The following is a 20,690-nucleotide window of genomic DNA, read 5'->3' as shown; positions in this document are numbered from 1 at the left end:
GAGCCGCCGTTGGTGCAGATCTTGGTGGTAGTAGCAAATTCTCAAGTGAGAATCTTGAGGACTGAGGTGGAGAAGGGTTCCATGTGAACAGCTGAACATGGGTCAGTCGGTCCTAAGGGATAGGAGAAATCTGTTCCGAAACGGGATGTTGCGAAAAGAAAGAGCTGGTCCCTCCGGTAGACTGAAAGGGAATCAGGTTAATATTCCCGAACCCGGACACAGAGATCGGCCCCTCTGGGGCAAAGTCCGGTAACACAACCGAACTCGGAGAACTCGACAGGAGTCCCAGGGAGAGTTGTCTTTTCTTCGTAAGGGTTTGGCTCCCTGGAATCGGTTTTTCCGGAGATAGGGATGCTATCCCCATAAAGCACTGCTCCTCCTGCAGTGTCCAGAGTGCTCCTGTCGGCCCTTGAAAATCCGAGGGAGAGAGTATGATTTTCGTGCTGGATTGTACTTATATCCACAGCAGGTCTCCTAGATGAACAGCCTCTAGTCGATAGAATAATGTAGGTAAGGGAAGTCGGCAAGATGGATCCGTAACCTCGGGACAAAGATTGGCTCTGAGGACTGGGCCAGTTGGGCTGGGTTCCGAAGCGGGTATGGCACTGCACCTGGACTGGGCAAAACTGTCCAGTGATGGAACGGTTGAGCCCGGACCAGCATCGGGGCCTTCTGGTGGAATGCCTCAGCTGCACGGCGCGCCGGATGGACCATCTGGGGCGATCGTTTCAGCCAGCAACTCAGAACTGGTACGGACCAGGGGAATCCGACTGTCTAATTAAAACAAAGCATTGCGATGGCCATTGAGAGGTGTTGACACAATGTGATTTCTGCAGAGTGTACTGAATGTCAAAGTGAAGAAATTCAATCAAGCGCGGGCAAAGGGTTGGAGTAACTATGACTATAGGCAAGTGGGAGCCTTGCCAGTGTGTCACTGAATTTGACAAACCCTGACTGCCTCAACACTATGCTTTCACTGTTGAGGGCACCTGTGTTGGTGAAGGCGACTGATCTGCAGTCCAAAACCTTGGTTTCAATGTGTAGATGCTACGGGTCATGGTAATGGCAATGGATCAAGGGGTTATTCATAAGGCTAGCTTGCCCAAACCGCGGACATCATAGTGTAGAGGTCCAAGAGGCATGGTAATGGCAGGTTGGACACTGTCCTACTCCCTGCACATCAACGTGTAGAGGTGGAAAGGGAGGGGAATGGTGGTGTGGGCTTCCCCACCTCCTGGGCTGCGGAAGGCAGCCAACAGGTAGTGAGACCTGGCAACAATGTTTGTTTAAAGAACCCAACGTCACCTAATTAGTGATGCATATGAATGGATTAACGAGATTCCCACTGTCCCTATCTACTATCTAGTGAAACCACAGTCAAGGGAATGGGCTTGGCACAATCAGCAGGGAAAGAAGACCCTGTTGAGCTTGACTCTAGACTGACTCTGTGAAGAGACATGAGAGGTCTAGCATAAATGGGAGGTCGCCCTGCGGCCGCCGGTGAAATACCACTACTTTCATCGTTTCTTTGCTGACTCGGTGAAGCGGAGAGCGGATCCTCTGGGTCAACGATTCTAGCCCTAAGTTCCGGGTCTCCGTTGCCTGGTGCGATCTGCTCCAAGGACAGTGTCAGGTGGGGAGTTTGACTGGGGTGATACATCTGTCAAAAGGTAACTCAGGTGTCCTAAGGCAAACTCAGTGAGGAGAGAAACCTTGCATAGAGCAAAATGGCAAAAACCGGCTTGATCTTGATTTTCAGTACGAATACGGACCGCGAAAGCTGGGCCTATCGATCCTTTTGATTTTAAGAATTTTAAGCAAGAGGTGTCAGAAAAGTTACCACAGGGATAACTGGCTGGTTGTAGCCAAGCATTCATAGCGACGTCGCTTTTTGATCCTTCGATGTCGGCTCTTCCTATCATTGCGAAGCAGAATTCGCCAAGCGTTGGATTGTTCACCCACTAATAGGGAACGTGACCTCGGTTTAGACCGTCGTGAGACAGGTTGGTTTTACCTTACTGATGACTAGTCGTTGCGATAGTAATCCTGCTCAGAACGAGATGAACCGCAGGTTTGGACACTTGGTACATGTGCTTGGTCGAGTGACCAGTGCGCAAATCTACCATCAGTGGGATTATGACTGAACGCCTCTAAGTTAGAATCCCGTCTAGCCACTGCAACGATACCGTTTGTGCCTCGCGCGTTAAAAGGCAGCGCTAGCCGGAGTTGCTTTCGTACTGTCACGGTGCGATCACTCTGGCGATCACTCTGGCGATGAGGACACTAGAATGGAAGCATCAAGGCAGCCGTTGAGACTATGCGGTAGCTGCTTCCTACGCCGCACCATTCAGGTGTGACGTGCGGGCACCAAATCGTCCGCAGACGACCTAGGTACTGGTTTGGGTGTCGTGCTTAGAAGAGCAGCCAACATACTGCGATCTATTGAGACTCATCCTCTGACTGGGAGATTTGTCTCCTCCGAGAGACACTTTCCCGGACAACGGATGTTCGGAGCATTTCCGTGTCCTGATTACTCAGGAAAATTGATGTAATAATACTACAGGAACGAATTAACTATATACGGAGCATTTCCGTGTCCTCTTTAGTTTTGAAGACTGATGTCGTATTCGGATAGCAGTAAACCGACGATTACAACGAATTACGTATATAAACAGCATTTCCGTGTCCTCATCACAGAGGAAAGTTCATGTCGCATTAGGATAGGAATGAAGGAACGACTGGATCGAGTAACGTATATACATATGCAGCATTTCCGTCTCCTGATGAATGTGGAAAGTTATACATGCAGCATTTCCGTGTCTTGATGAGTGTGGGAAGGTTCATGTTGCATTAGGATAGGAATAAAGCAACGATTTGAAAAAATATCGTACGTTTGCAGCATTTCTGTGTCCTGATGAGAGTGGAAAGTTCATGTCGCATTAGGATAGGAATAAAACAACGACTGGAAAAATACTGTACATTTGCAGCATTTCCGTGTCCTTACTACTCAGGAAATTTGATGGAATACTACGACAGGAACGAATAATCTATATACGGAGCATTTCCGTGTCCTCTTTAGTGTGGAAGATTGATGTCGTATTCGGATAGCAATAAACCAACGACTACAACGAATTACGTATAAAAGCAGCATTTCCGTGTCCTCATCACAGAGGAAAGTTCATGTCACATTAGGATAAGAATAAAGGAATGATTGGAAAAAATACCGTACATTTGCAGCAATTCCGTGTCCTGATGTGTGCAGCAAGTTCATATCATATTAGATAGGAATAAAGGAACGAATAACGTTTATATCAGCATTTCCGTATCCTGTGAGCGTGGAAAATTCATGATGTATTAGGGTAGGAATAAATGAACGAATGGAAAGAATACCCTAAATTTGCAGCATTTCCGTGTCCTGATGTCTGTGCAAAGTTCCAGTCGCATTTGGATAGGGATAATGGAACGACTGGAATGAATAACGTATGCATGCAGCATTTCCGTGTCCTGATGTCTGCGGAAAGTTCAAGTTGCATAAATCCTAGCAGATATATGGAAGACTTTAATTAGAACAATAAACACACAAGAAATGAACTTCAGTGCAAACTACAAAATGCATCTCAACAAGTAAATCATGTATCCACAACACACTTATTGTTTCAAGCGCAACACTATTTTATTATTGAAATAGAATTGTCAGTTAACGTTTAGCTTGTAATTTTCGTTTCTTTGCTTTCCTGATTGCCCTGATGAAACCGACAGCACAAGCCGGCGAAACTAGTTGGTAATTAAATTAGTTATCACCTACACTTGACCAAGATCATTAATCTTTGTGGTCAAGAATTAACAATTTCTAATATGAACAGGATCGATGAGATTACTAAATGGAAGGTACACCATCTTGAACTTTTGAAGTGTAAAAAAGCAAATATTTAAATCACCTATCCTTTTTAAAAAGATGTCGGGACAACAACGTTATTCCAAATTTTCTACATCTCAGACAGCTTTTTAATTCTAGACAAGCCAAACGCATTTATCATAAAACATTTCTCTCTCTCTCTCTCTCTCTCTTTTACGTGAAAGAATACGTCATACAAGACTTACTTTAAGCCAAGTAGACTCAAAATGCTGTGAGTTCTTCACAGACATCTCTAATACAGCGGATGAAGGAATTTGGCAAGTTCTAGATAATATGATTTACACAAGTTATGATAAAACCTTCAGAAATAGCAAACTAACACAGATCGAGAAATTCAGTCATTTGTATAATAATCTTATTGAGTCAAAATCATCTACACCTGACAACAAAGTGATCATTAATCAACCAATCTAAGCACACACACACTAACTAAACCCCGAGACCGCTATTCTCAAAAAAGGCTTCAATTTCGCCTTAACACCCACTGTAATACCCAAAGTAGATTTCATCTGCAATTTAGAGAAGGCAATATCACTACTACCACAACTTACAACTAATGACCTTAGACTGAAAAGCAGCATAATCCTCTCGTCTCCTTCAAGATCTCCTCACACCAATGTCACCCCTATGGAAAAAAGAACGCTACTCAACTTAAAGAACAGCAAAGACATCATGATACTTAAGGCGGACAAATGAAACAGCACTGTCATCTTAAACACAAGAGATTATGAAAACAAACTCAACAATCTTTTATCGGATACATCTCTCTATAATGTACTTAACACAGATCCCACGTTAAAGAACCATAACGATCCCAATGAATCATTATGTCAGATGACAAACTGGCCTACAGATCTAATTAAAAAGTTAAAATCTATGCATCCCCTAACTCCTAGACTATACGGCGTTCTAAAAGTACATAAGGATGACTCCCCATTACGCCCAATAGTGGATGGAATCAACTCTCCAACGTATTTACTGTCGAAATATCTAGCTAAAATTCTACAACAACACATCCATAATTCAGATACTTATATTAAAAACTCTCAACATTTTATAGAAAAATTAAAAAACATATCTATCTCAGAAAATGATATACTTGCTAGCCTTGATGTCACTTCCCTGTTTACCAACATTCCAGTGGATGAAGTTATCAACATCTTAGACAATTTATTCCCACAAGACATCTCTTCATTTTTTAGCCACTGTCTATCTTCTAACTATTTCGTATGGAAGAAAACAATTTACCGGATTGGCCATAGGCAGCCCCCTCTCACCCTCTTGTGCAGACTTATTTATGGAAGATCTTAAAATCTTATCTCAAATTAATCCAAAATCTAAGGCATGGTTCAGATTTGTTGATGACATGTTTATCAGTTGGAACCACAAAAAGGAAGAGCTATTAGATTACCTAAACAAAATCAATATGTTCCACCAAACTATCAAATTCACACTAGATCTTGAAAAGTCCGAACAACTACCATTCCTAGACATCATAATAAAGAAAAAAAGAAAATAACAGTTTCAACTTATCAGTTTATAGAAAACCAACAAATACTGGACGTTATCTAAACTTTAGCGCATCACACCAAATCTCCCAAAACCTCAGCATTATTCATATGCTAAAGAAAAGAGCTATACAATTCACCACGGACCATAATGATCTAAAAGAAGAATTAAATAAAATATCAAACGATCTACTCCTAAATGGCTACCCTAGAGGACTTATTAACAAGATTCTCTTCTCTGATATACCACAAAGACAACGTGTTGATACCCAATATATAACTACTATAACTATTCCATACGTTGGTATCATCTCCAAAAAACTAGCTCGCCTCCTAAAACCACACAATATTAGAGTGACCTTCAAACCAGTTAAAACTATCCAGAAATTTCTAAGATCACCAAATGATTTCAATCCTTTCTACAAATATGCAGGAGTTTATAACATCCCTTGTTCCTGTGGTCTAAGTTACATTGGTCAGACGTCTAGAAGCTTCGAAGTGAGACAAAAGGAACACATCAGCTATGTTAGAAACAACAGACAAGATATTTCTGGCCTTTCTTCCTACTTCTCTACAACCAACCAACCACATTATTGAATGGAATAAAAGTCTTATGCCATATGTAGAAGAAAATTACCGTTCCAGATTCTTCAAAGAAGCTGCTACAGTAGCCCGTTCCACAAATAACCTCAACAGGAACCAAGGTTTAATCCTACCAGATATATGAAAAACTTTAATTAGAAATAAACACAAGAAATAAACTTCAGTGCAAACTACAAAATGCATCTCAGCAAGTAAATCATGTATCCGCGACACACATATTGTTTCACGCGCACTACTATTTTGTTATTGAAATAGAATTGTCAGTTAACGTTTAGCTTGTAATTTTCGTTTCTTTGCTTTCCTGAGTGTACCCTGATGAAGGCGACAGCACAGGACGGCGAAACTAGTTGGTAATTAAATTTTGTTATTCACTTACACTTGACCAATATCTAAATAATAGTTAATTTTCAATGATCTTTGTGGTCAAGAATTAACAATTTCTAAAATTAAAACACTATGTTTGTTTTTGAAGTAAAACTTTAATTTCAACATTCTAAATGTTATTTTTCTTGCTTTTATGTTAAAAATCGTCGATGACATTGGCGAAGTCTATTTCATAGTAATGTAGGTAATTCTTAATCAATTTTATTTAGAAAAACTCCTCTCACAACTAGTAACACTTACTGCAATTGTATGGAAAATTCGCAGTAGTATTACACTATTTGGAAATGTGTTCTCAAGACTGTATTTTAGAATTAACTGCGAAAGTTCAAAAAGGTTCAAAGTGCCGCCCGGGGAGGACCGCTCCCTCTGCTCCTCCCTAGCTACACCTCTGTGGTAGAGTCTATGCCTAAACGGATTACTGAACTTATTAGGAACAGAGGAGCACATATAAAGTATTAGGCAAAGTTGGAGTTTAGTTTTTGTACTTATTTTCTTGCGGAATTAAATTTTTTCTTTAAAATATGATCGTTCGGATTAATCTGTTCGCTACTGTGCATCGATTTTTAATTGCTATTTTGTGTGCATTTTACATTACAATTTTAAAACACCTATTTTTGCGTGCATGCTGCCAGTTAAAAAATAATGAGAAATATGATAATTGTGTTGAAGGAAAAGTCCTGATCGATTAACGTCTGCCCTTTAGATGCTATTCTCCAACTTCAAATCTTAAAATATAGATATTTATTTAAATTCTGTGATCGATCCGCGAATACTGAATATGTTCCACTAGTTATACGATCAATGATGAGATTTTTCCTAAGCAAATCAAGATATATTAGCTTCCGTTTTTGTCACCGGCTTCTCATAACTTTATGAGCTCTCCAACCGCACAGTAGAGTACAGTTACATGAGACGATAAATGTCTGCTTCCTCTGCTTATGGATAATTTTATTTAGATGTATACTGCAGTGATGCTACCAATAAGAGAGAGATCGAGATTGTATCAATACAATACCATCTTGGCATTATCTCTCAGATTAATAATAGATGAATTTATAATTTCGCTAAATTTTGAAGAGAGATTAATTATTTATTTATTGGAAACATATCTTAAAATCAGCAGTCACCGAAAAAATGAAACTTGGACGGGAGGAGAAGAGAACACGTGAGAGAATAGTAGTAATAATACAACCTATCCGGATACTGAATCATACAAACCCTACTTCATTCTGCAATGACAATATGAGTGTTTTTGTACTCCAAGACACAACCTGGTTCATCTCGGGTGAATCAGAGGATGTGATGTATAAAATTAAATTGTGCGCAAAGGAAATACTCTCCTTAACTTCTTCACATGAAAATTTTCAGCTTCTACGATTTTTACAACCATCTTGATTATTCACAGCGGTGCACTGGACACAAAGATGCACACAAACAATCTGGGTATGTTTGCATCTCGGAGTCCTACTAATATTGACGCTACTCTCCGAGTAGCGTCAATATTAGTAGGACACTCCGAAATGTTAAACTCCGGCGATGTTAAACACGAAATACTACTTTTCATCCATGCACGATTATTATTGCATTTAAAATGGCATTATTTTATTGAACGTGAACTATTAGTAAATATCTTGTTCACTGCAAGCTGAAAAATTAAAATAGCATGCATTTTCAAAATACTCAAACAGCTTAAGATGAATACAGTGTAATGTTGTGCCAACAAATGAAAGGACAACATCAGTCGACTGCTGAAACTTTCTAAATTAATTTAGCAAAATGCGAGACTAGAAAAAAAATCTTTGTATTTTAAATTTAAGAAGAAAGGAATCAAATTTTTGGTTCTATTGAAATATATTTGCATTTTGAAATGTGTAACCTATGGATGTGAAATGCAATAAATTTTATTTATGCTTAAAGGTTGAAAAGAGTCTAAATACATACGTTACGTGTATATATTTACGAAATTTAATTATAACAAAATACATGAAAACTGAATTAACAACAATGTAGCATGCTAAGACCTTTTAACTTTGGACTAATAATTTACTTTCCATTGGTGCCAGACTAACAGGTCTTTAATTCAGTTGTTAAAGTGGGTATTATTAAAATGGTTGTATCGCACTTCCCAATTTACTCATCCATCAAAAGAAAACGTTGTTAAAAGAGGGGGTGTACATGAAATGTGTTTTCATTTCTTTTAATTCATGAATGGAACATTTTCGACATGCTTTAATGATTTCATAGAATTGTAAAACTCCTCTAAGTCTCTACTGGAATACAGCTTAGTGACAGTAACAAGCATGAATAAAATGAATGCATCAATGCTTAGGAATACGTGTGGTCGATAAAAGCATCGTTTGGATAGTCATATAGCTCAACGATGAAGAGAAATGATAGATGACGTGTGGAAGGAAGTGTAATAATGCAAGCGTCTTATTTTCAAGGTTAGTTCCGCTTCTGCTTTTCATTAAAAGAATAACAGCTTTGTACCAAAATAAAGCAGACAGGTGAAGAAAAGTGTCTCAATTTTTAGTAAAAGAAGACAGTGTTAAAGGGGAAATAATCATCTGGTTTCAAGAATAATATTTTTTTTTCTATTTATTCTTCCTTTTTTTATTTCATGAACAGCTACACAGGTAAATTCATTATTTCATATGCATCTTTATCCGGTCATCTATTGTTCTATTTCTGTTAAAACAATTTTCAGTTTCACTATTCCAAATTAACAAAGTCCGCTTTCTCTGGAGGTTATTTGACCACCTTAATGTTATAGAATTAAAAAATAAAAATAAATGAAATACAGGATCAACATCTGAAGCTTGCTCGTTGCCCACGATTTGCGTATTTCACAGGCACTGAATACCGACCGAGACCATCTATACGTTTAGCTAATAGATTTTTCATTAGACTCAGCAATAACAGTTCTTTTGTGTAATGGAATAGTTTCACACTTTCTTTCTTTTTTTTTTTATGTGCACTTCGCAAACTTTATTTTGTCATCCTACTCCTCGAAAGCACATTAAATCCATGATGCGAACAGATTTTTTAAAGTAAAATTTGGTTAGGAATTATCAGATCTATCGAGCTATTTCGATTCTGGTTCATTTCCGACTAGTTTTTTAGTGAAAAAGAATTACGAAATGATACTAATAACTCCTTTGTGGCTCAGTTTGAGATGGACCATTTTTAGTCATAAAATTTGACAAAATAATTGAAACGATACAAAATTATTGTATAGTAAATAAAGCACTCCAGTACGGAAGTCAATAATTGAGGAAATAATTGTAGAGAATTATAAGAAAATGCGTTTGGTAATGGCATTTTTGCATAGTGACCCTTATTGTTATTACAACGACTACATCTAGACCCATTGTAGCATATGTACTGTAGATATTATTTTTTTGCCTAATTTTGCCATTAAAACGGTTCATTGACACTGTTTTACAAATTTAATTGTTATCTTAAATATCAAACTTTGCAACGCAATTATAAAAGAAAAAATCTTTCATCAAGTAGGATTTATATTGCCATGACTAATTAATCATAACATGTACTTATGACTATTAGGTACAAGTTGACGCTGTTCAAAATTAAATTTTCGATTGTCTATATTTCGGTCATTTTTGTGAGGACTATTGTGATATGATGACAATTTTATGCTATTTGAAGAAGGATATGGAAAAATAGTTCGTTGGAATTATGGCCGAAGCAATGATAGTTAATGAAGCCAGTGTATTTTATCTGTTAGCTGCATGTATTCTTCTAATCGGTTTGCTCGTTTACGGGATGAACTCAATGTGAGACCAGCTGACGTGTCTTTAATTGAAAAAGCATTATAAAAAATTCTTTGCGTTGTAGACGGGATTCATGTGTTTTCAACCAAAGGGTGTTCTCGATACCGAAAAAGCTACGTTGTCTGTAGGAAAAGTTGGTACTTCTAAAAAATATTGAAACACTAGATAGTAGTTAATAAAATTTTGACCAATTTTGAAAGAAAAAAAGTATGATTATAATATAATAATTTTTCTTCTAATTTGTCAGTACAGAGAGACTTTTCGAAATCTATAAATTGATTCAACAAATTGTAACAGCCGTACGTTTGCATTTAGTACAGTACAAATTTCATTATGTCCAATTTGGTCAGTGCAGAATTATTGCTATCATTTCTAATCATTTCGTCATATTTTACCACTAATATTGATCAGACTGAAACAAACTCACCCACGTTGATATATTTCTGAGGTTATCCAATACAGGTATATATTTGGAGAGGGGAGAGATACTGTCCACTCAACTTCGATAGATTTATTTTTATTTATTTATTATTTTTTTAATTTATTCGTTTTGTAAAATGTGAAAGTAAAGTACCAGTTAGATTCGTTTTGTCACTCAGCACATGATCATTACTGGGCTTAGGCAGAATCGATTCTTTATGAAATTTGGTATTCTGAATTTTTACCAACCTTTTACTATCCATCCTAGTTTTGTTTCAAGCGGTATTCAATTTGGATTTCAGTCAGATAATTTCATTGGAAAGTTTGTCAAAATGTTTCTATTATTTTTCTACACTAGATTTAAGGAGTTTAATGCAATTCTTAATTTAGAATCTGTCTTAAAATATGTTCTGTCATCTAAATTATGTCCTGCCTCTGAATCGCACAGCCTTATGTAATATGGAAAACAACTACCGAAGCTCTATGATAGATTGAAACTTCAAAGACGAATTTTTGACTATGATATCTTTAGTATTAAAACAAAAGACCTCATCGGATATTTATAATAGCAAATTTTAATAAAAATCTATCTGGCCAGAATCTCGAAATACGATGGGCATTCCAAAAGCAGTCTTCATTGTGATAGAGTCTCATTTCCAAAAGGCGTTGTAGTAAAACAATTCGTGTTATTTTCTGGAAACATTTTTCATCTCTTCTCTTTTTGTGATCTGCCATTTTCAAAATGGATACCCTTGAAATGTATCTTCAAAACAGTCTGATGGAGTCGGTTTGGGCAGTAGAGCACAATCTCAGGTCCGATTTTACTAAGTTACAATTGAATTAAAATTGATATTTCTGTAAAGATTTGGTTTACTCGTGCTAATGTAATATTCAGTTTTGCTTGTGATCTCTGATTTTCACGATTAACTGCTCGACTTTTTTCTTATAGAAATCATTAGCTATTGTTTTAGGCCGTTCACCTAGTGAAGTCAACTTTGTTTCTTCATGCCCAACGACGTAGAGTATACACATCTATAGTGTTCACCAAGAAAACCTTCCTTGTTGTGCGCGCGCCTGTGTGTGTGTGTGTGTGCGTGTGCGGGCGCGCGTTAAAAATTCGATTACTGCGCTCTCTGTTTTATATACTTGTTAAAATTATTAGACTTTTCTATTGTGTATGTGATAACACGAGATCTATAACTTCGATTGTACACTAATGTATATTAAACTGCAGAGGATGGATGAAGGAATCGAACGAGGCCAGACACGTTTCGCTGCCAGTCACAGTCAGACCATTTGAGCCTGCGCTGGCATTACTTTCGGAACAGCCCTCGTAACGAGCGGAAGTCGGAAGAAAACACGAATCTAATAGGTCGATGCTTACACATTCTGCGAAATGCGCCAAAATCAGCAAATTTTGCGAAGCGTGCCACAGTTAAGCATTCTGCAGAACGTCTAGCATGATACGTTATGCGATAAGCATTTTTGCATACTATCGGAACTCATTAACACCTAGGTATTTTTTTTTTGTTGTTGTTGTTTGCATGTATATTATAGACATTATTTTATTTTGCCTAATTTCTTCATTAACAGCCTGGTTGAAAAGTACTGGGCATAAAACCAGTAATATATATTGCAGTTTTATTGTCTTCAAACAAGCATTTGATTCCATTGACAGGAAGAAAATGATAATCATCTTAAAATCCATGCCGTTAGATTCAGAACAAGGAACGTTTATTACAAATTATTACAAAGATACCAAAGCAACTCTCAAATTCAATAAAATAAAAACAGGCATTCAAAGTAGATAAAAGGTGTCGTGCAGGGTTACCCACTCTAACCAAATTTATTTCTTATCTATCTCGAAGAAATATGCAAATCCATAGCTAAAGAACTTGAGCTACAAATAAATGGTACGAATATCAATCACATTAAATATGCAGACCGTATTATTATTCTTGCAGAATCTAAAGAACAATTGGAAAAAAACAATAAACAATTTAAATGAAGAGTGCAAAACTTTTGGAATGAAAATCAATCTAAGCAAAACTAAAACAATGAACATGGAAGAGATGAAGGAAAATTTTCAATAAACTTAGAAAATAACATATTTGAGCAGGTAAATCAATTTACACATCTTGGCAGTCTCCTTACTCACAACCTCGACAACACAGAAGCAGTAAAATGCAGACTTAATAAAGGATGGTCTAATATGAATAAATTAAACAAAATATGGAAAAATAGCAGCATTTAAAAAATGGGCATAAAAATGGGTTCAAACTAAAACTCTATAAAATCATTATTAAACCTAAAGTAACGTATGGAGCCTTGACATGGAGACTCAATTAGAAAGAAATACAGAAAATAAGAGCATTCGAAATGCTCTGATTTTTTTGAAATGCTTAAGAAAAATAAATGACTCATTGATCAGAACACAAAACCAATGAGAAGTCAAACACAAATTCAAATATAGTCAAGATACCATAGCTGTAATTCTTAAACAGCAATTAAGATGGTTTGGACACCTGCAGAGAATGTTCTTTCAACGATTACCAAAGACAGCCTTAAATTGAATCATTGGAGGAAGAAGATCAACAGGTAGACAAAAAAGAAGTTGGCTACACTCTTTGAAGGAAAGATTACAGTTATCGAGCTTCAGCGAGATTACAGAAATAGCCAGAGATAGAATCAGATGGCAAAGATTTGTTTATAGGGTACTCAACACGTCATTTCACGGATGAAAAAGAAGAATTTTATCATTGAAACTGAAACGACTCAACAACATTTAATTGCGATCCTAATTATCAAATTTGATTAAAGTTCAGTCAAACCTGTGAGCACCTTTTTTTTTTCTAAAAATTCTTTAACTCGATAATTTTATTCCAGAGAAATGGTTTAGCTTCAAGTAGTTAATTTATGACAAGAAAAAAAATTCTTTTATTACAGTATGTTATGTTATATTTTAATAAATAATTATTCAACAAATTAAAGCATAATCATATACTTTATGTAATATGTATCATTTAAGCATAATGATAAAATACATAGTTTAAGCATAATAATAAAATACATAGTTTAAGCATAATAATAAAATACATAGTTTAAGCATAATAATATAATCATATAATAATGCATACATATTATTTGAAATAGAGCCTCGTTAGCTCTCAGTCGGTTTCGAGAGAGAGTTCTTTCGTTGGAAAAACCTGGATTCGAATGCCATCTATGACGCAAAGAAGATTTAAGGAAGTTTTTCAATCAATGGTGGCAGGTGAATTAAGCGGCCCATATACTCTATATAGGCAGCTTTATTAAAAACCTGATCATTTTAATTATAAAATGCTAAAACTATATATGCTGAAAATAATAAAAAATAAATTGGCTACAAAATCAGAAAACATACGTCAAAACTAGTTCACTTCATAAGTGACGAATGATATTAAATTACAAGAAAGCACTTATATAGCGAATTTTTATGATTTTCCAAATTATGCATAGGTAGTTCATATACTTATTTGAAAAAAATAATTTCCCGTCATGTTAGACGCAGTCTTGCTTTAACTGTGAATTTAAAATAATGGAGATTACAGAAGAAATTGCTATCTGCAAATATACTGAAAGGTCAACTTCCAGGAGGAGAAGAAGAAGGGTGGAGTACTGCAGAAGAACCAGCATATCCTTTCTGTCCTTCCACATTTGAAAATATATGCCAAAAAGTATTGCACAGGAATTATTGCAATAAATTTGTTTCTATTAGATATATGTAATTTTGATTATTCGCATTCCAAAAGAAAACAAATCAAGATTACAAATAAGAATGACAGGAGGGGTTTTACCTTCATATACTTGTATTTTATACATCAAAAACATTGTGATACTTTTTCTTTAATTTAAAATTTCTAAACTCTGAAAACGAATCGAAGCCAACTTCCCCCCCCCTCCCGCCCTCCAGAAACTTTTTTCATTACATTCGTGTATATGATATGCTTAATTGTACTACTACAAAGAATATTACTTGCACGTAAAATGGGAATATGATATGGAAAAGTATTATAAGCTGATACTGTACAAATATCAATAAAAGGTCTCTGATGAATTTGGTCATGATAAAAACTTGCTTCTTAATAATTATATATCTGGAATGACCTTGGCATTCCATTTGCGAATGACATTTGGTATAATAAGTGCAAGGAAGTCCTCGGATTTTCTGCTCTGCAGTGAACTTGAAAGATTTAAATGGTTTTGAAACTGTACGAGCAAGAAATAACTTAATGCATAAAGTCAAAAAAGAGGATATTTTCAGCTAGTCTACTACGCATACCGACCACTGAATTAGAAACGTTTAATTAATACTGTGTTGGACCTCTTTTAGCCCAAACTACATCACATATGCGGTTTGGTATACATTCCACAAACTGTTGGATTGCATCTACAGCATATCAGGCGTTCATCATACAGTCCTTTAACTGGCACAGATTTGATGGAAGAAGACTTTGTTCCCCGATCTGTTTTATAGCATGTCCCATACATTCTCATTGAGGTTCAGATCCTGTTTGTGATGGGCAGGGAAGATTGTGGAAGTCGCTCTCATGCTCGTTGAACCCCAGCTGAACCATTCTTGCACGATGCAAGAATTGTTTTAGCTTTTATCTGCTGGATAAAAAGTCAACATTGCAAGATGGACTTGGTAAGCAACAATGTTCAGATATTCCTTGGAGGATACTCGACCTTCTAGCAATATCACAGGACCCGTTCCGTACCAACACAATATTCCCTACACTATGACAGAACCTTGAACAGCTGCAGAACCTTAAGTTGTGTTTACAAGGCAAGCTAGGTTCATTGTTTCATGAAGCTCCCGCCGAACTCTCTGACAACCGTCGGTATAGAACAAGGTGACCCGTCGGATCAATTATTTCCAGTGTCCAGTCATCGTATTCCTGATACCACTGTAGATGAATTTTCCAGTTCTTCGCAGAAATCAGTAGTTTCTGTATAGGCATGCGACTGCCAATACCGACGATACCGATCCTCTTCAATTCCCTACGTATAGTTCAGTGAGATATGGGGCGGAAACAGCTTTCATTAAATGCTTCAGTCAATTACTGCACACAAGAAGTACTGTTTGTCCGTACAAGCCTTTTTCACGGGAAGGCAATCTCTTTCCTGAGACTGTCTCAGCCCCACCATTACGCCTCTTAGACAGCAATGTGGGTTCTTTTCTACTGATTTAATCACCTGAAATATCTCACCTTTTTGAGAAACCAGTCAGCTCTGCTGTTTTCAAAATCATGGTTCCAGGGCACCCACAATAAGCCCTTTATGGAACTCCGAAGGATCATTTGTTTTTCCCATTGTGATGAACACTGCTGACGATTACTGACCAGCAGCATTCTTAAATAGTAGCATAGAATACATGGGACGTACGTGTCAAGTATATACGCAGCGTAAGTGACGTTTACTTATATCTGCATAAAGGTTTCTAATTCAGAGGCCGGTATATGTACTAAGACCAGTGTATGAACTCTGCGGCACTAAGGGAAGTTACCAAGGAGAACGGTTTCAGAGATACGCCAGTGACACAATATTTTACCAGTTGTCGAAATTGTAACACTAAAAAATTACATGCAGCTATAATTTTGCCAAGAACAACAAAACTTAGCTAGGCTGCTGACTAAGATATCATATCCTGATTTCTTTCTTTTTCGTTCCTCCCCACTTTTTTTACGTGAATCCTACCTACAAAAGGTTGTGTTATATTTCTCACATTATTATGTCATTTGTTTAAGGATGAGACAAATTAGCCAGAAAATTAGCTTTATGCTATATTTTTTTTCGAGCCGGTTTAGACTTCCATTAGGCACCTTCTCTCACACTGATGACGCGTTGGAAATCATCTACCACCATATGACACTCACTTAATAACATTCCTTATGTGGATTTGAACTCACGGTATCTAATGCAAGAACGGGATCTGTCCGAATTTTAGATACGCTAGGAAATTACTAAACTGATATTTTGGCATTAAATTAATATCTGAAGTTCGTTGAAGACATGCTACTACATGTTCTTCTTTATAATAAATACTTGTCTATAATATTCTGAATAGAAGTCCTCACTCAGACTATCCTACCCTTCCTGTCTGCCATAACTTTCTCTCTCTCTTTGGTGCTGAGCATTAGAACTGTCACTACCTGATTAGTGAGTTGCATTCAGCACTTTGTGTCGTTAAGGGAGAACAGAATCGGTAATAAATGTTGGTCACGCTCTCGCGGGCGCGCGCTGTTGCCCTTACGTGGCCCTCTTTATTTACTATCGTACTCAGTCTGGGACGTCGTTTCCAACACTGAAAGCAGTTCAGGTGAAAAGAGACATTGACCTGTCGACTGCCTTATCTCCACTGCCGCTGGTGGTCGTCCGTACGCTAGCAGGGAAGCGCCTTCTACTGGACCGGAGTGGAAGAGTAGTTTTGGATGATTCATATGACGATTAAGAGAATGTTTTGTACTCTCTTCGCGCTCTCTTAAATGATAGTCACTCATAAATAAACCTTTTCTACTGTTCCGTCTCCATGGAAACAAGCCATTGTTGGACTAGAGAAAAACAGCGACACACATTTATAGCGTGACAAGCAGCATAGTAGGCAGAAACTGTTTATTAGTTATACTCTATGTTTTATAACTGAAAAGAGAAGAAAGCGATTCCAAGAATGATAGAGCGAGAGCTTTATTTCTGAAATAGTCGTACTCTACTGGAACAGTGGCGTAGCTAGAGCTTTTGATACCCGAGGCTGTTCCTGAGTTTGCCGCCCCTCTCAATATACACCAAAAATACTACAAAAAGTCAAAACGATGTATAAGGAAATAAATTAAAACACTATGTTTATGTTTATTTTAGATGTAAGTATAGTTGTTAAAAACTAATTATTAATTAAGTAATAAAAATTACTAAGTAAACATAAATAAAAGAATAATCGAAAAATAAAATCGTCCACCCCCCCCCGCCACCGTACTGGAAGAGTTTGGAAATTGCGTTTCTCGTTAAGAAAAAAAAAAAAAAAAATCTTCACCTGGTAGATTAACCACTTTTGAATTATCGTAATCGTGTCATCATATTTAAAAAAAAAAAAAAAAAAAAAAAAATATTGTTATTTTATATAATATTTTGGTAGCAAAATGTATAAAGAAAAAGCTGTGTCAAATCAGAGATTTCTTATACCTTTCCCACTTAACAGAAGAAACCTGTCAATTCAGGTTTCTGTTAAGCAAGCTCGAGGTATCACACTAGACGATGAAAATCATTTATCCATTAAAAACTTATAAAAAGAACAAACTATCCATTCATTCACCAAGACTGGCAATGTCGATTTATAAAAAAAAAAAAATAGTTGATTCAAAAAATGGAATGCTACATTTTTGGGATACGCCCATTCACGAAAACTGGGAAACCTGTAGTACACTAGCACTCTAAGCGGACTGATAGTTAGATAATTCGAAAACCTCATGATAATTCGGTTAATTAGATAACTCGAAATTCCATGAAAAACAGAGCATTGGTCTCACACGCTCGATGAAACCAGCTACTACTAGTATTTGAGGATGTTTGCAGACATCTAAGCCTCATTTTATCAGCATTTCTGATAGAAATGCTGACAAATCTCTTTCATATACTTTGCTATCGTTTTTATTGAGTTGGATTTCCCTTTCAAGTAGACCTGTTTTCTAGTATTGAACAATACCAGTCGAATGCTACCATCTCAAACAGATTTAATTTTAGGTATATCGGACAAAAATCTCCTAATTCTATGTTTCATATTGTCGATGAGTTCATGTCTTCTTTGAGATTCGAATAAGAGCTTGGTTGGTTGGTTGGTTGGTTAGTTGATTAGTTAAAATAAGTTTGAGGCACCTTACAGCTATAAGATGCGTGTCGTTTCTATATGAACTGCATATAGTATTCGAAGTGTCTAAATATATATATATATATATATATATATTTTTATTTTTTTTTGTAGGAAAAAACTGAGTTATAGAGAGTAAAATCTGTGCTACTTCCCCATTAAACCTGTTGATTTACTTTCATTTGAAAGCCGTTACAAAATGTTCTTTCTTGGCATCCCAGATGAGATTCGAACCAAGGCCTTTTTTGGACTAATTACACACATGAAAGAAAAAAGTATTTTATACCGCGCAGAATGTAGAGCAACCAAGGAAGGATATTTATCACTCAGCTCATATTCCCCTCACTCTGCGAACCATAAAAAAGGTTCACAATTTCTCCCTATCTTTCCGTTCTTCAAATGTTTTTAATTTTTTCGATTCTATCACTGATGTGATGGAGTACTACATCAAAAATTTCAGAATATTTTTCTATTATGGCAGTGTATGCTTATCTAGTGACGAAAATACTAACCCCTATAATTAAAAAATAAATGGACCTACAGTCATTGTTATGAAAAAGCGCATGCTTTCATTGTTACCTTTATTATGTTCGGCTGTTATTTTCTACATGACCTCTGTTGACTGTTCATTATTATTTGTATAGAGTACTGCAACAAGTCTGCGCTCCTACGAATTCCGTTCTACATTGTAGCCATAACAACGTCAAGCTGAGGACTACATGCACGCACGCACGCACGCACGCGCGAGCGAGCGCACACAAACACCCGCACACAGCTAAGATACCTTGAACAGCACCGTAACCATTACAGAGTTCCAAACAATCCTCTCTACTCCATGACAGGTTCTCACGCAAAACGGCACTTTCAAAGACACCTGTTTACCTAAGGCGTTCCACCTAACCGTCTTTCCAGTGAGCGTCAGGCAAGCATCGCATTCTATGTTGGAAGATTTCCTAATATTTGGAAGTTGTAGATAGAGGGAGAGAGCGAGCGAACGATTGCTAATAACTCGGTCTTCCAATTTCTCCGGCATGTATTGTTAAGCACTTTAAATCCGGAGCTGATCTGTATTACAACGCTGACGGCTTTAACGGAGCTTTCTGGAACAACGCAGATGAGTCGCACTATTGGAAAAGCAATCACAGAGCAGCACATCTGGTCTCTCGATGCCTGTTAATTAAGGTCAAATGAGTTTCCATTTAGCGAACAACGCCAATGTCGACAGTAGCCCATGCAGGTATGGTGCGAAATGAGAGGTAATTGTTGCTTTCAAAACAGGGCACTCTAATTATACCTGTCCTTGTAAAGGGGAAAGTAGATACTGTAAACCTCTCGTAATTACTATGGCGCAAATTAACTTGTGAAACAGCTTATTGTTCTGAAGGACATTAAATAGTTACAATATATATATTGTTTTTATTTTATTTCAAACTGAACTGTTTTGCTTTCAGGTCTGTTCTTTCATTTACGAACTCTACTCTCTCTGTTCTTCAAAATAATGTCAACCAGATGCCATTCTATTCACTAGAATGTTTCGTTTTAAATAGATATCGAGCAATTCACCTCTCAGTGACGTTGTGTATTCTCAGAAGAAGAAGCGATAAAAAGCGCATTGAAGTCATTTGCAGCATTCGCTTGAAATTGGCAAAAATATTGCTATCCTAGAAGAAATTTCAGCACTAGATTTACTTTCAAGAAATGATCAGAATTACTTCTTTCTCGAGGAATTCTTACCTGAATTTTTCGATTCGCAAGCATACCCACATAAAACATTACCAGACAGCAGTACAGACATGTATCACTCAAAACAGTGTTGGTCCATCAGTTTGCATCGTTTTAAGGGGAAAATACTACCAAATAGACGATTTTCAAAGGATGACGAAAAATTGCCCTCTGTAATTAAGAGCTGCTAATTCAGTGTACTCTAAAAATCTTAATAACTCGGGTTTGTATTTATAAAACCAACCAATGACAACACGTCTTCTTTATTGATGAAGTATTATAATATTGAAAGACAGCTCTCTCAGCAAATCTCATCAATCTTGCTTTATGGGATGTAAACGGAGACCATGGAAAGTAAGCTAGTGCACTCTATCAAGCCAAGCTTCTAAATGAAAGAGAAGACAGACCAAGTGAGAAAACATGGTACATGCCATTATGGAACA

The 20,690-nt window shown here is 36.8% G+C and overlaps 1 pseudogene; it reads left to right on the top strand.

The window, feature by feature from the left end:
• The first annotated feature begins 495 nt into the window (after positions 1–495).
• LOC150104596 (large subunit ribosomal RNA) lies at positions 496–2,471 on the top strand (annotated as a pseudogene).
• Positions 2,472–20,690: the final 18,219 nt, after the last annotated feature.

Source organism: Typopeltis vanoorti, chromosome 7 (genome assembly GCF_054136105.1).
Source record: "Typopeltis vanoorti isolate ZY-2024b chromosome 7, IOZ_Tvanoo_1.0, whole genome shotgun sequence".
Lineage (NCBI taxonomy): Eukaryota > Metazoa > Arthropoda > Arachnida > Uropygi > Thelyphonidae > Typopeltis > Typopeltis vanoorti.
The sequence above is the reverse complement of the archived record's forward strand: the minus strand, read 5'-3'. Positions and strand labels throughout refer to the sequence as shown.